Below are 14,376 nucleotides of genomic sequence, written 5' to 3'. Positions count from 1 at the left end.
AGCCAAAAACGTGCTGTCCAAATACGGTTTTAAAGTTAACATGAATTAGCAAAATCTTCGTAAAAAATCAAAGGACTGAAAGCTTAGTTATGAAAGGATGCTATATTAAACCCTATATTTTGTTTCAGGTATTCATCTTCAAAAACTAGAAGGCAAGTGCTCTTCAAAATATTGCCTTTATATCCACGGTTTAAATAAATTCCAAGTAATTCATTAAGTCTATCTGCCCAACTACCTAGTGGAAACATTTTAATTTTACGAATTTTCTATAAAACATAAAAATCGGGATGAGCAATACTATTAGCAATCAGCGATTTAAGACTACTATTGTACTTTGATATGAGATTATAATGACCATTAACAAATTTTGAGAAAGTTTTCCTTAATTTATAATATCTGAAACCCTGTTTTAGAAGTTTTTGCGTCATAAGTTTACTGCGAGAGCTGAATTTATTTTTCATCTGTACATATTCTAGCAAATCTTATCAACTGTGCAATAAAAACACCATATGATGGTGAACTAGGAACACCACCATCCAGAGAAGGGTAATTAATTATTTTAAAATTCAAATCATCACGTTTATCATAAAGATTGATACTCAATGTATCTTCCGTTACTTCGAGTTGCAGATCTAAATAGGATGCTTTTAAAACGGATGTATTAGATTTATTAAGTTGCGAGTGTGAAGGGTAAATCGAATGAATGTTATCTGTAAACACAGGATTATCTAAACTTAGAATATCATCAATATATCTTAAAGTGCTATTGAATTTATCAAAAAGAGCTAGATCTTCAGATTTAGATAATTTCAACATATATTCACTTTCATAGCAGTATAAAAAGAGGTCTGCAAGTAAAGGTGCATAATTGGCACCCATTGGAATTCCAATTATTTGCTTATATAAACATTTACCGAATTTTAGAAAATAATTATTGAGTACAAAATTTAAAACTTCAATGACATCTGTGCATGTCCAATAGATATATTTATCTGAGCGATCATTAGTAAAAAAAACGTTTTTTAGCATTAACTGCCATGTAAGTAGTTTTCTCTCTCGCAAAAGTTTTTTCGATAAGAGGAGTCAATTTGTTTGTAACTAAAGATTGTGGAATAGATGTATTGAGCGTTGAAAAGTCATAAATATTAAGCACTGATACCTTATACCGTCTAATTTAAAAATCATTAACTAAATCTAAAGAATTATTGATAGACCAAAAGAGATTAATTATAGAATTCTCATAAACTTTACTACAGTATTTTTTCACATGAAACATTATAGCAGTTAAGCAGGATGTTAGTAAAATTGAAACTTGTTTAGTAGAACAAGAAATAGAATTAACAATAAATCGTGATTTATATGGATGTTTATGCATTTTAGGCAACCAGTGTTTTTCATGTAGAGATTTGATATACATGATCAGCTTTGGAGTTACCGAAATAGACTTTGGAGGAAGGGCCAACGGATTTTTGTTGGAAAACCCTATTTTCTTATCTATGAGGTACAATATTTTATTCATCCACGGCAATAAGGCATTTGGTTCGACACCTTCTCTTTTGCACCAGCTTGTACTATATTTGGATAAAGTGTCTGTCACTTCTAATTTACATGTATGGAAATTAATTTCAGATGCTATCCGGTATTTAGGACCTTTATTTAGCAGATTTTTAGTAATAGTACACATAAGATGGGGATGATTGGCATTAGCTGCGAAAAAAAACGAGTGACTGGAAATCAAAATAGCAAACCTTTTCGTACGTGTTTTCAGAATAAGCCTGCAATTTTTCCATTCTTTCCAACAGTCAACAATTTAACGTCTTACATGTAGTTCGTCACAAGTTTAGTAAACACTATTTCAATTAAATCCTTAATCGTGTCTCGACTTACTATATTACTTCGAAAATATAATGAAAGTTCTACTTAAAGCAGAGAGTTCTGATCAAAATTACCATTATTAGATGTGTAATAGTACACATATATGGATTTGGATTTTTTTTTATCGACGCCTTTTAATCGTTATTTTGGTGTACCATGATAGATTATAAGATTAGGGATGAACCCGGGTTTTAAAATGTACAGAATGAAACAGTAAGCATATCCTTAAATGTGCCGATTTATCTCTAAATCTGCACTCTGGAAACAATTACAATACTGTCATTGACCAAAGCAAGGTATCGGATGAGGTTTGCACGAATGAGAATGGTATTAAATCGTATTTGTGGAGATTAAAGAGCATTGATTGTAAGTCTTGTAAGAACGTGTATTGTTTTCACGATATATTAATACAGACATAATTTTATTCTAAAACAAGCGTCATCGTAAACAAGCAATTGTTCTTCATTCGGGGCACAAGGTCGTTTCTAAAAAAACGTTGAAACATATAGAAACCAGTGTTTATATTCACCGAATCGAAGACATTTTCACCCAAAACAATGAACCAGGAAACCTGGACGCACCTGCCATTACTACCCTTGATACTGGTATCGAAGTGTAGACTACGAAGAAACAGTGGTACTTATTTTTTCACCCATGCACCCATGCACTCATAATGTTGCATCTTTGATATAGTGGTGTGTTATTCAAACGATCACTTATCAATAAGTTATTGGCGCCGCACTGAAGTGCGCGCCTATTATGGAATGGGAATTTATTTTAGTTAGTGGTAGGAGCGGTTTTTAAGTTGGTTGACAGTTGGGTTTTACTGTTATTTTATAATGATTTAAAAATGCAAATGGGTGGCGATTGCATGGGTGTTAAAAATGCTTTTTATGGTTGAATAGTCTTCAATTTATCTTCAAAACATTATTTCGGAAGCACGACAAATAAGTTTAATAACCGATTCGTTTACGATTTCCGATTGGTTACCTGAAATATCTGAAATATCATGTGCCGGAAATGTGTTGACCGGTAATTATGTGAATGGGAATAATTATGTTTTATGGTGTTTTGTTATGTTTACTGCATTGATAAACCATGAGGTAATTTTTTTTCTTTAATCTAATCGATATTGGAATTAAATGTTCACCTAACTTTATTTGTTAATGTGTTGAAGGTGACATTAGTAATATTTTATTACGATTGTCCCCGAGTTGTAACACATACCGGATGTTGCTATTTTTAGAACCAGAAGGTATTTCCCCGCTATTCATAGGTCAATAATGGAATTTCTACATCGTAGTAGTTGGAAATTCGGGTGATGATTTTATCATAAATATACGTTTAAAATAAGTAAACTCTAAAAGTGCACACTGACAGTTGATTACGATACATCTAACAATTTGAGTCATTACAGTAAAACATGGATTATAAGTGAAGTATACGCTTAAGAGAAGATTTTCTGTCGAAAAAACGAATGTCAACAATTGGCATGGAACTGGGATATTCGTATCAAAGGGCTATGTATGTAAGTATCTTTGAGTAGTTTTGTACGTTGATGTGTTCAAAAATGTTTGTTTTTTAATTTATTTATGGAATTCTTAAATCATTTTTACTTGCTAAATGTTAGAACAGCGTGTTAATATTTTTACATACATGTACTATAATCATATATTATTATAAATATACATGTAACATCTACTTATGCACCAGTCAATTGTAACCCTCCCCCCAGGTCAGGGGAATAGCCGGGACTTTGACTTTCGGTCCAGCCAACCCCAGGTAAAATCCTCGTCCTGCGAGGACGAACTGATGGTCAAATCCCTGCCATATGCCCCCGCGCCCGTGGGAGCCTAGGTAAGGCATATTCCCCGCTATATTTTGCTCGAAGACAAAACCACCGCATTCACCCGGCACTGCAGGGCCACCTGAAAGGTAAAAACACAGCCTGTTTCCCCGGCATAACCCCGGACCTGGGGGCCATGGTTATAATTGACTGGTGCATTATGTACATGTTTCATATTTTTAAATGTACTTATGCACATTATTTATGTATACGATATGAGCATGTAATCTTTTGTTTGATTGTTTTATCTTAGAAAAATATTAGACGACTTAAAATTTTGTTTAAAAATGATGTGTTTTGGTATGTGACCTATTTTTAACATACCATAATACATGAACATACCCATAATTTGTTTACAAACTGCATATTTTCAAAATAAACCTGTAAGAAAAGACGAACATGGTTTCGGGCTGGAAGCCACGACAGCTTTGACAATAGCGACATTCATTTGCTTGGTGTAGGTCTCGTTAAAACCCCGTACTGTTGTGAATCATTATCAACCATATGCACAACAACTACACATTTGTGCTTACCAACTTACCCTTGGCTAAAACGGATATTATTGCAGAATGTATAATTGATACATGTGCATTTGTCTTTCACAGTTGTAGTTTCTGCCGGTTGATAATCAGAAGTCTAGTTTCTTTCAGGTAGGAAAATGACTGAATATTACTTAGTCAACAAATTGGGGTTATGAATAATTCGATCCTGCATTGAATACTATGTTGGATCATTGAGACAGATTTGACATCCATGTCATCCACAAGGCAGTCACATCTGATAGAGATGATGTGAGTATTTCATAAAAAACATATTTGAGTTGGTGTTTGTTGTTTTATAAACTCACTGTATTCAATAATCAAGTGGTGGTGGTGGTGGTGGTGGTGGTGGTGATGGTGGTGATGATGATGATGATGATGATGATGATGAATTTTATTGATAAATTTAGTAATTTCCTTTTTATATATTATCTACATGTATGTATCAGCTTGTTTTTTTTTTTTTAAATAATGTCGAGAAATATTAAACTGTTTATATTTTCTTTTGTATATGTATGGCAGTATTATTATCTATGCTAATTAGTTAGAAAGGCTTTTAAAGTACATTTTTTTTCCTTTACAGCACTAAACATTCTAGCTGGGTAAAGAACCTGAAGGGGCATAAAAACCAAATCAGCGTTGACTCAGCATTGAGTAATTATCATCTGTGCACACACTACAAGTACAAACGCATGGAAACAGACCAAACTTCAAATGTTGAAGAGTGAAGACTTATTGTGAAAAATTCTAAATGTAAGAATACCATTGACAAAATAAAACAAATAAACATCGATTACCTACAGAGACTGTTTACATGTTATAATATTAAAAAGACAAATTAGTTGAGAACGTTCACTCTGACATTTTTGGAGGGTCATTACCGTCTACTTAGTGTTCTTGTTTCTTTACATATTTTAATTTGATAGTACATTCATTGTTTTTAAATCTGAATTCTGAGTTAGTATCATACGTAAAATTCATTTATTTGAATGATTACATTTTATGAATAAGTCCAATAAAGCTTTATCAATTTTTACAAGAAAAGGGTTGATTTTTAAGCATTTTATTAGCTATAAAAATGTATGGTTACATGACATTATGTATATTTTCTTCAAAATTGAACGGTAAACTATCATAAATTGTCTTTTAAATTGTTCATTGGACATCAAAGAAAATATTTAAAATGATTTCAGCAGGTTTTCTTCTTATTATTTATTTTTTATGAATTTATAAAACTGCTTTATATTTTCAAACATCGAAATACTGCTCTGTTCAGAAGTTTTTGCATGTGTATCAATAATGCTGTTCGGTTGAACTTATGTTTTCTGTTAACTGAAGTTGATTTCACCAGAAACTGTTGTGTTTATTTCATAATCTCTGATAATGTGAAACAAAAATCAAATATAGACAAAATATTTACTTGTCGCTCTTTGTAGCCCTTGGAGTTTGGGGTTGGGTGTAATGGAACTTAAATTACTTTTTTAATTCACGGTAAAATATCTTCAAAATTTGGATAAAAGTCCCATTGTGTACCTTGATAATAACTGTGTTGTCGGTGAAAGCTTTTATTAAAGTGTGTATTACTTAAATACCTTAATTCAGCTTAAATGATTATGGCCTTTAATGATTTTTGTTTTCATATAGATTTCCTGTTATATTGAGCTTTGTCAATTTTTTTGTTGTTTTGTATTATGTACAATTACTACTTCTATTTCCTAACTTAAATTTTTTGTCTCATTTGTCAAACTGAATTGGTACATATTTCATATAAAGTGAAAAACACACACACACTATTTTTAAAGATGCACTCTTACTCCCAAACAAGACTTATCACAATTAATATTATTATAATTTTGATTTTTCAAAATGGATTGATAAATGTCAACAACAATGTTTCTAATGAAGGATTTTGAGTTCAATTTGCTAATAAAAATGAACATAAAACATGGTATTTCTGCCTTGTGATACTATAGTAGACCACAGTAAATCTTTTAGCAATCACCAATCATTTAATATTTGTCATGCTTTCTGCTATTATAAACACGGTCACAAGCTTGTTATAAATCAGTAAACAATATTTCAGTAAATGCATTATTTAGTAAGTAGTTATTGTTTTATCAGTCAATTTGATGTGTGTTATAAATACAATTATATGCAGGGCTTCCATTAAAGGAAGTTTGGAAGTATATTACTCCTTAGAAATGGGTTAAAACTTAATTTTGAAGAAAACCACCAAAGAAGAAAGCTTGGAACTTCCAAAATTGATGGACAGGAAGTTTATACTTCCAGTTTCAAATTCTTAATGGAAGCCCTGTTATATGTATTGATTTCAAATAAGAGTTTCACTTTAAAGATGCTCATTTAAAGATAATGAACAGACACACAAAAACTAGACACATTGATACTAATTGTATGAATGATTATTGTTTAGGTGACCTCTGATTTGTTTTGGAGATATTCATAGATGGGTGTTATTCTTTGTTGTCTTCAGTTTCTTATACATTTAAGGATTTTTATAATTGCTTTTCTAGTCTATGTAAATTTAATGCAAATGAAAACACACTTTAAAGTAGACACATTTGATACTAATTATATAAATGATTATTGTTTACATGTACTCTGATTTGTTATGAAGATATTCATAAAGGGGTGTTCTTCATGTTATTATACATTTTTGACTTGATTTAGTATTGCTTTTCTGGTATATATTCATTTAATGCACAAAGAAATTATTTTAAGTGTTCAGTATCACTTTCACACATTGTTTACTATTATTTTGTGCATATTTGGCCTATAATGCTTATATGTGCATTGTTGTATTTCAAAACTTTTGTGAAAAATAGAAACAGTATTATTTCTTTCATGCATAGTCTGATTCAGTTTGTATGCATTATTTTTTATCATATTTGAAAAAAAAACTGCCATTGTCCTATAAGACACATGCTATTTTCGTGTTAATATCACTATCAACTAAAATCATCCATTTTCAACTCTTCTTTATCATGTAAATGGAGAAGTTAACATTATAACTCCATTGACCAGTTTTCTATGCAATTTGTCCAATTTTATACATTTAAGTATTATTAAACAACTAAAAACAAGGCATGTTATGTTATAAATGCATTTCATCTAGTAAACAATGTTCTCTTTTTATATAACAGTTCAATTATTATGTTCTATTTATGTTTGTAACTTTCATACGAAATGATAATGTTTATTAAAGTACTACAAAAATTGTTATTTCATGTCACTTCTTCATGATGAATTCCCCATATAATCAGGAAACTTATTCTTCCCTTCAAGTTGTCATTCCAGCTTGGTGACTTTGCCCCCTCCCCCTAAATGATTACAACTGCAGTGTACAAGAACAATAACTCTATTACAGCGAATTGCAAGAGTTATTCCCTTTGTTCCTTTTCCTGTCCGTAGCATAACAAGAAAACTACTTTTTGGAATTTCATTAAACATCATTCAATGGTAAAGCACAACAAGAGGAAGTGCAGTGCACAATGACTATAGCTGTATTTCAGCTAATTACAGAATTATTGCCCTTTGCCTCTTTTTCTTGACCAGAGCATTACTTTCAAAATACTCATGGTATTGAAATAAAACTTGGTATATGGATAGGTGGCAATGACAAAAAGTACAGTGCACAAGCACCCTAATTCTGTCGTGTTCATTAATGTACCACACCCCTAATGAAATATTCAACTTGAAACTCTTCAATTTCAATGCTTTAGCCTATGCTGTTAAGCAGAATACTACAAATATTTTGAGAATTTCATGGATGCGGTTCGATGCATTGTAATATGCTTGTTGGCCTTGACATTCCTTGTTTTTCAACATATAACAAATGCATAAACTATTAAACGGCGCCATTGATGCTTTGCATCAATGGTCTTTCTTGTCATATACTAGTATGCGATTTCTGCTCTAGTAAAGTGAGATAATTAAGTAACTCAATGCAAACTTCAATGAGTTGTAAATGTGGAAGTCCATGGACAGTAAGCATATATAGTTGGTTAAGCAGAGAAACACCGCTTGTCAAGCACTTAACCAGCTCAGCGAAGACGGAAACCATATTTACAAAAAAATTCGGGTGTGGGTTACGCGGCTTCCGGACTTTGCAGATTGGTGGGGGTTTATGGGCGAGTGATTGTTGTGTTCGATTGGTGGCGGTCTATTGATAAGATACTGAAACAGTATTTGTGCTTTTCCTCTGACATTGCAGAGTACAGAAAAGAAGTTCGTTTTCGCGGTCACATGACCACCTGACTGTAGATAAACATCACGTGGTCTACTAACCTAATAAACTAAAGTTTACACGGCACCTTGTAATTGGATCGATTTGTATGCTAGTGACAGGATAAATGTTGGATTTAGATCGCGACGTCGGCGACTTAAATACAACGTTGTATCAACGTCAAAATCACGATGTCAGTCCGACGTCGCAATTAGACATCGAACCGACGTTGTGATTTGGTTATTGTTTGTAATAAGTTGTATTTTATCAAGTTGATACTTGATATACACATGATGTAACAAAATACATGATATACAAATGATGTAACAAGAAGTTGCTCAAAAAATCGAGATACTGCTGCAAATAAATACTAAAACTTGATTATTTTATTTTTCGAGTTGCTTCCCTTGTCAGTGCCCTTGGTTTCTGTAATTGGAATTTCCGCATGGTGTCTCATGTTTATAGACTTTTTTCTTTCTTTTTTTTTGTTGTTGTTAAAAATCATCTTGTTGCACAAACAACAAGCAGAAATACTTATATCGATAGTTTCTAATCCTGCATTTAGATAATTCCGAAAAAAATGCATGTTTAATTCCTTATCTTAAAATAGACGCGCGCAATTTTGAACCCATTTCGATCCGCCATATTGCTCATGTGTTGTACGAATATTGACGAGAGAGAAAGAGTCAATTACTCCTCTAGAGTCTCGACTGTGCATATTTTAAATTATACAACAAGGTAAGTTGATACAATGCATGTTTAACGGTTTATATCAATAATTTTCTGTTGTTTTACAAGGCGGTTTCAATGAAAATTTAGCATACATGTAATTCAACCCGATTCGCCCTCAATTGGCATCGCGCCAATTTGTATTTTTTTTGTATGAGAAAACAGTGTTAATTGTTCTCTTAAATAAAATCTGTAAATAGGATCAGAAAGGCCCATGCGCAATTTTCTGTTGTATGTATAATGCAATTAAACTAGTTTGTTATTTACCATTGTTATTGTTAGATTCACTGTCATCCAGCAACATTGTATAATTATTTATATTGTTATTAAATTCATATTATTCTGTACCCCTTTTTGACAGATTTATGACGGATGATGTAATGCCTGGCTTAAACGTGAAGGGGAAAAGGAGAAAAAAAGCAGTTTTTCAAGGTGTTCAAGGTAATACTTCCCAAGTCAAATCTGCTTCTTGACAGTAAACATTTAATAAGGTTATTATTAAAGCGAGTACCAGGTATAGTCTTGTGCATTCACCTCTTATAAAAACGGCACTGGTGCCTGCTAAAGGAAAACAAAGCAATTATTCACTGAAAATGATCTAATCCGCGATAGCTTTGATCACAGATTCTAGTCACTGAAATAAGTATAACAATTAAGAGATATTGAAAAAAATACAGCAGGTATTGTACCAAAACTGGAGAATTTTTTTTGTGTGGAATTTGATATCAAAACTATATTTTCAGCAATTTCAAGTCAATATCATTTTATTCAACAAGATTTTTATGTATTTCAGCAAGTGTCACTGTGATTTCTGCTACTGAACATGAGGTTTATGGGACAATTTGGATCCTGTCTAAAGTACGCTCCAGACAGAGAAGGGGGTGGAGGACGAACTGTTTACACAAGTTAATTAACCTACATCTCTAAACATATAAATTAACCATGTGTCATTTAATTTGATGTGCCTTTATCATTTAACAGTGTCTGTACAGATTTGTTGTGAAATTTAAACTTGTACATTCTCGGAGTTGTTTGTTAATGAATGTAGGTAAATCCTGTGGTAATTCCTAATTACCTGTAACTTGTGTGGTATGCATGTTTATACAATGGATTTTGATCGTTATCATGACGTTGTTCCAACGTCGTAAATCCGACGTTATTCCAACGTCGTAACTCCGACGACGATTCAATGAAGTTTTATAAATGCACATATGTTCCAAAAAATAATGAAAACACTTTTATTTAAAGTGGGGCATGAATACATAACCAAAATACTACTCCGCTGGTTCATGAATGAAAATTTGGAAGGTCAAATGTGTTATCAAAACAAATCCGGATACCAATTGGATTTAAACATTCTTCTTAGTTCAGGACTGCATGTGTTTCATAGTAAATTAATATTCAGTCATCTTACTGTAAGAGACCAGTCTGTTTCGCTTGAAAACAGGTTTGTTTTCCAGATAAAGAGTGAATGCCACGCTAGTTTGTTGACAAGTTTTGAGGTGTGGGTGGGGTAAAAAATATCGGATTATCTGTAAATTGTTGTGTGAATTTTCCGGGAACCTCATTTTACTTATAACAACGGCAAACAGTTCAAAATACATTTGAACGATAATATAAAATTCTATTATTCTGTTCGAACAGTTGTTTTTGTCTGTAATTTGTTTTGGTATGAAAACAAATATTCGAACATTCAGCTTCAAAGTCTGACAAAGATCAATAAAATGTTTGAAAATCGGAATTACCGGTAATAAACTGTAAGTTATTAATTTCCAAATATATATTTATTTAAATTTATAAAACATTTCTTTAATTTTTTAACATTTTTTTGCCAACATTTACTGGTTCAAAGTCCAGTGTTCTGTTTTGATCAAGGCAAGTACAACGTTACAACGTCTTTCCAACGTCAATTGTTTGCTGGGTATGCTTATTGACAAATGCATACTGCTATTGATGAATATTAATTTAGCTTTCAATTGTCTCATTGCATTTAGACGAATGCACTTACAATTTAAAATGAGAAATGTCAATAAAGCAGCATGCATTAACTGGCGGATAATCCCTTCCATAACCGTTAGCCCGGTATTCTTGTCGAGAGAAACAGTATGCTTCAAAATGCGAATTATCACAAGCGCTAGCCAGACATTGTTCCTTTCAAAATGACGTAGAACCCGGCTAGCCTTAATCGATTAGCGAAAGCGGCCGAAGGATGGGAACCATCGGGAAAGGGTTGACTGTTCCGACATGTTCGGGCCACTGCATCTACGAGCCAGGTGTTTTGTTTGTAGCTTACGAAGAAGTTATAATTTTCAACGAGAATTGGTCTTTGTTTACATTTTCGCCGGGCGAACATTCTTCACTTGTTTCATATTACAGTATAGGGTACTTTTGAATTTTGTCAAATCCCATTTTATGTTTAAGGCAATGTATTATATTGTTGATATACATGTTCAAGTATGTGTAAAATATAATTTTGGCTCGTTGAACTGATTTATTATGACTTTAATGAGCCTTTGTAATCAAGCCACTGTGGTTGTGAGTTGTTTAAGTCGGAATGGAGTGTGGAAACTGTTGCTGTTGCTGAAATTTCTCCAGAAATTGAAGAAATAATAAACATTTCTTTTGATGACTTGCCTGAAGTTACAAATAAAAATGAAAGGGACAATGAAAGTTTAGATCTATGTCAACAGCTTAATGAAAGTGATGACATGCCAACCATTCATAAATATATACAACAGGGCAGTAGGTTTAATGGTAAAAATATTTTCGTAGGCAAGGAATAATGGAAGATACATTTCAGAGTTTAAGCAAGTCGTCTTTCATAAATATCTTACCTGAAGTGTTGTTAGTCCGTTTGAAAATGTAAAAAACGAGAGCCTTTACTGGTCTTATTATTAATAAATTTAGCTCTATGTGTCTCAAAGACGACGATGTATCCTTACGCGAGGGAAGGCTACATACTACTTGGAATTACCGAGTGATGAATTGAGGGTTTTGGATAATAAAAAATAAAAATAATCTTTTAATTTTTATTGTTGTAACTATAAGTATTGAATATTATTTTTTCTGCGTTTCATTGATGTATAAAGTGTCGGAAAAAATACCCCTAATTTATACATAAACACCTCCGCAAGTTTAATCTCACAGAGGCGAATTGTCTTCATTTATTGATTGAATAATTATTTTCTTTATATGCAATTATTTTACATTTAAACCTTTATGAAATTGTATAAATATAGCAATATCCAACCAGATTTATGATAGAGTTGTTTTATTTTCAAGAAATCTTTCAATGATGAGTGTTTCATGTATGACACCCACCGTGACGTTTTTGTCAAAACAAAGCGGTATCATTTAAACTATGTATCCTGTAAATTGCTTTGTTTGTGTGTGGGCCAATGACAAAAGAGGATTTTTTGTGCTTTTTTTTCTGTTCTTTTAAGTACGATTTAAATCTTGAAACAGCCCCAGGGGTTTATAAATAAATGAGATGGACAGAACGGCATATGACAGAAGTTGTTTTATTGACCCACATCGCTGACACGTGTTTCACATTTGTATGCTCACTGGCACCGAAGAAAATGTCAACACAGTAGCCCCAACAAGTATCATAATAAACAATTGAAGTAAAAAATGATAAGCCATGTTTTCATGCTTTGAGTTCTAAGTGGATGACTCAACACATTCCCCGTACACACACACACATATATATATATATATATATATATATATATATACACGCATCTCCCCATGCATGTTAATGGTCAATAACTTTTTTCCACTGAATAAATCTTACATTCTCTTACAATGATAAAAACTTGATTTTTTATGGTTGATGAATTTGATTTCATCAGCAATCATTCATAAGCGACATAGACAAGTCAAGAGATATTTTAGTAGCACCATCCTTACTCTAAAGTAAATCACTTTCAACTACGAATTGACATAAAAGTTATAATTATCTTTGCAAACTGATATAAATTAAGCAAAAACTATCTTTTATTTCTTGTTAATGCGTTTTACCTTTTTGGGGGAATATTTGTGCACTCAATCATGTAAAACATTAAATCAACAAGCAATTATATCAAGAGTGCATTCTTAATTACCTCTTAAGCTAAACAATTAAGTTTTATATAGAAGATTCATAAACTTTTCTAAAACTAAATAACTCCAAAGAATAGTGGAAGAAAAGCATGATGTTTCGATACAAATTTATTGGCTGTTGCTTATTCTAGGTGGCTAGTAGCAGGAGAATAGGTTACCGCAATCAGACGAATATAGGAGATAAACAGCAAGGGAATTGGTTATCACATTCAGTCGAATATCGGAGGCTAACTGAGAGCTCATCTGTTATCACTATCAGACGAATATCGGGGTTAGCAGCAAGAGCATCTATTAGACAAGTATCGCAAATACGCTGCAAGATGATCTGTTATCACGTACAGACGAATATCGAAAGTTAGCAGCAAGAGCATCGCGGTTACCACGATTAGAAGACTTTCGGAATTTAGCAGCAAGAGCTCCAGTTATCACATACAGACGCATATCGGTAGTTAGCAGCAAGCGCACCGATTATCACAATTAGAAAAATATCAGACGTTAGCAGCAACGGAATCGGTAAACGCAATCAGTCAAATATCGAAGGTAAGCAGCAAGAGAATCGGTTACTACAAACCGTCAAATGTCGGAGATTAGCAGAAAAAGCATCAGTTATTACAAGCAAAGAACGTCGGAGATTAGCAGATAGAGAATAAGTTGTATAAACATTCTAATATCGGAGGCTAAAAGTAAAAGCATCAGCTACTACAAACAGTCAAATATCGGATGCTAGCAGTAAGGACAGTAGGGCAGCGGTTGTCAAAATAGGTAGAATGTCGGCGGCTAGCAGCAAAGGCAGCGGTGGTCACAGTCAGTCGAATGCTGGAGGATAACAGCAAGGGCAGCGGTTGTCACAATCTGTCGATTGTTGGAGGAATGTAGCAAGGGTAGCGGTTGTCACAGTCAGTCGAATGTTGAAGGATAGCAGCAAGGGGAGCGGTTGTCACAACCAGTCGAATGTTGGAGGATAGAAGCAATTAGTCGGATGTTGAAGGATAGCAGGAAGGGCAGCGGTTGTCACAATCACTTGAAAATATTGGAGGATA

Source organism: Mya arenaria, chromosome 2 (assembly GCF_026914265.1).
Source record: "Mya arenaria isolate MELC-2E11 chromosome 2, ASM2691426v1".
Lineage (NCBI taxonomy): Eukaryota > Metazoa > Mollusca > Bivalvia > Myida > Myidae > Mya > Mya arenaria.
This window is presented reverse-complemented; position numbering follows the sequence as displayed.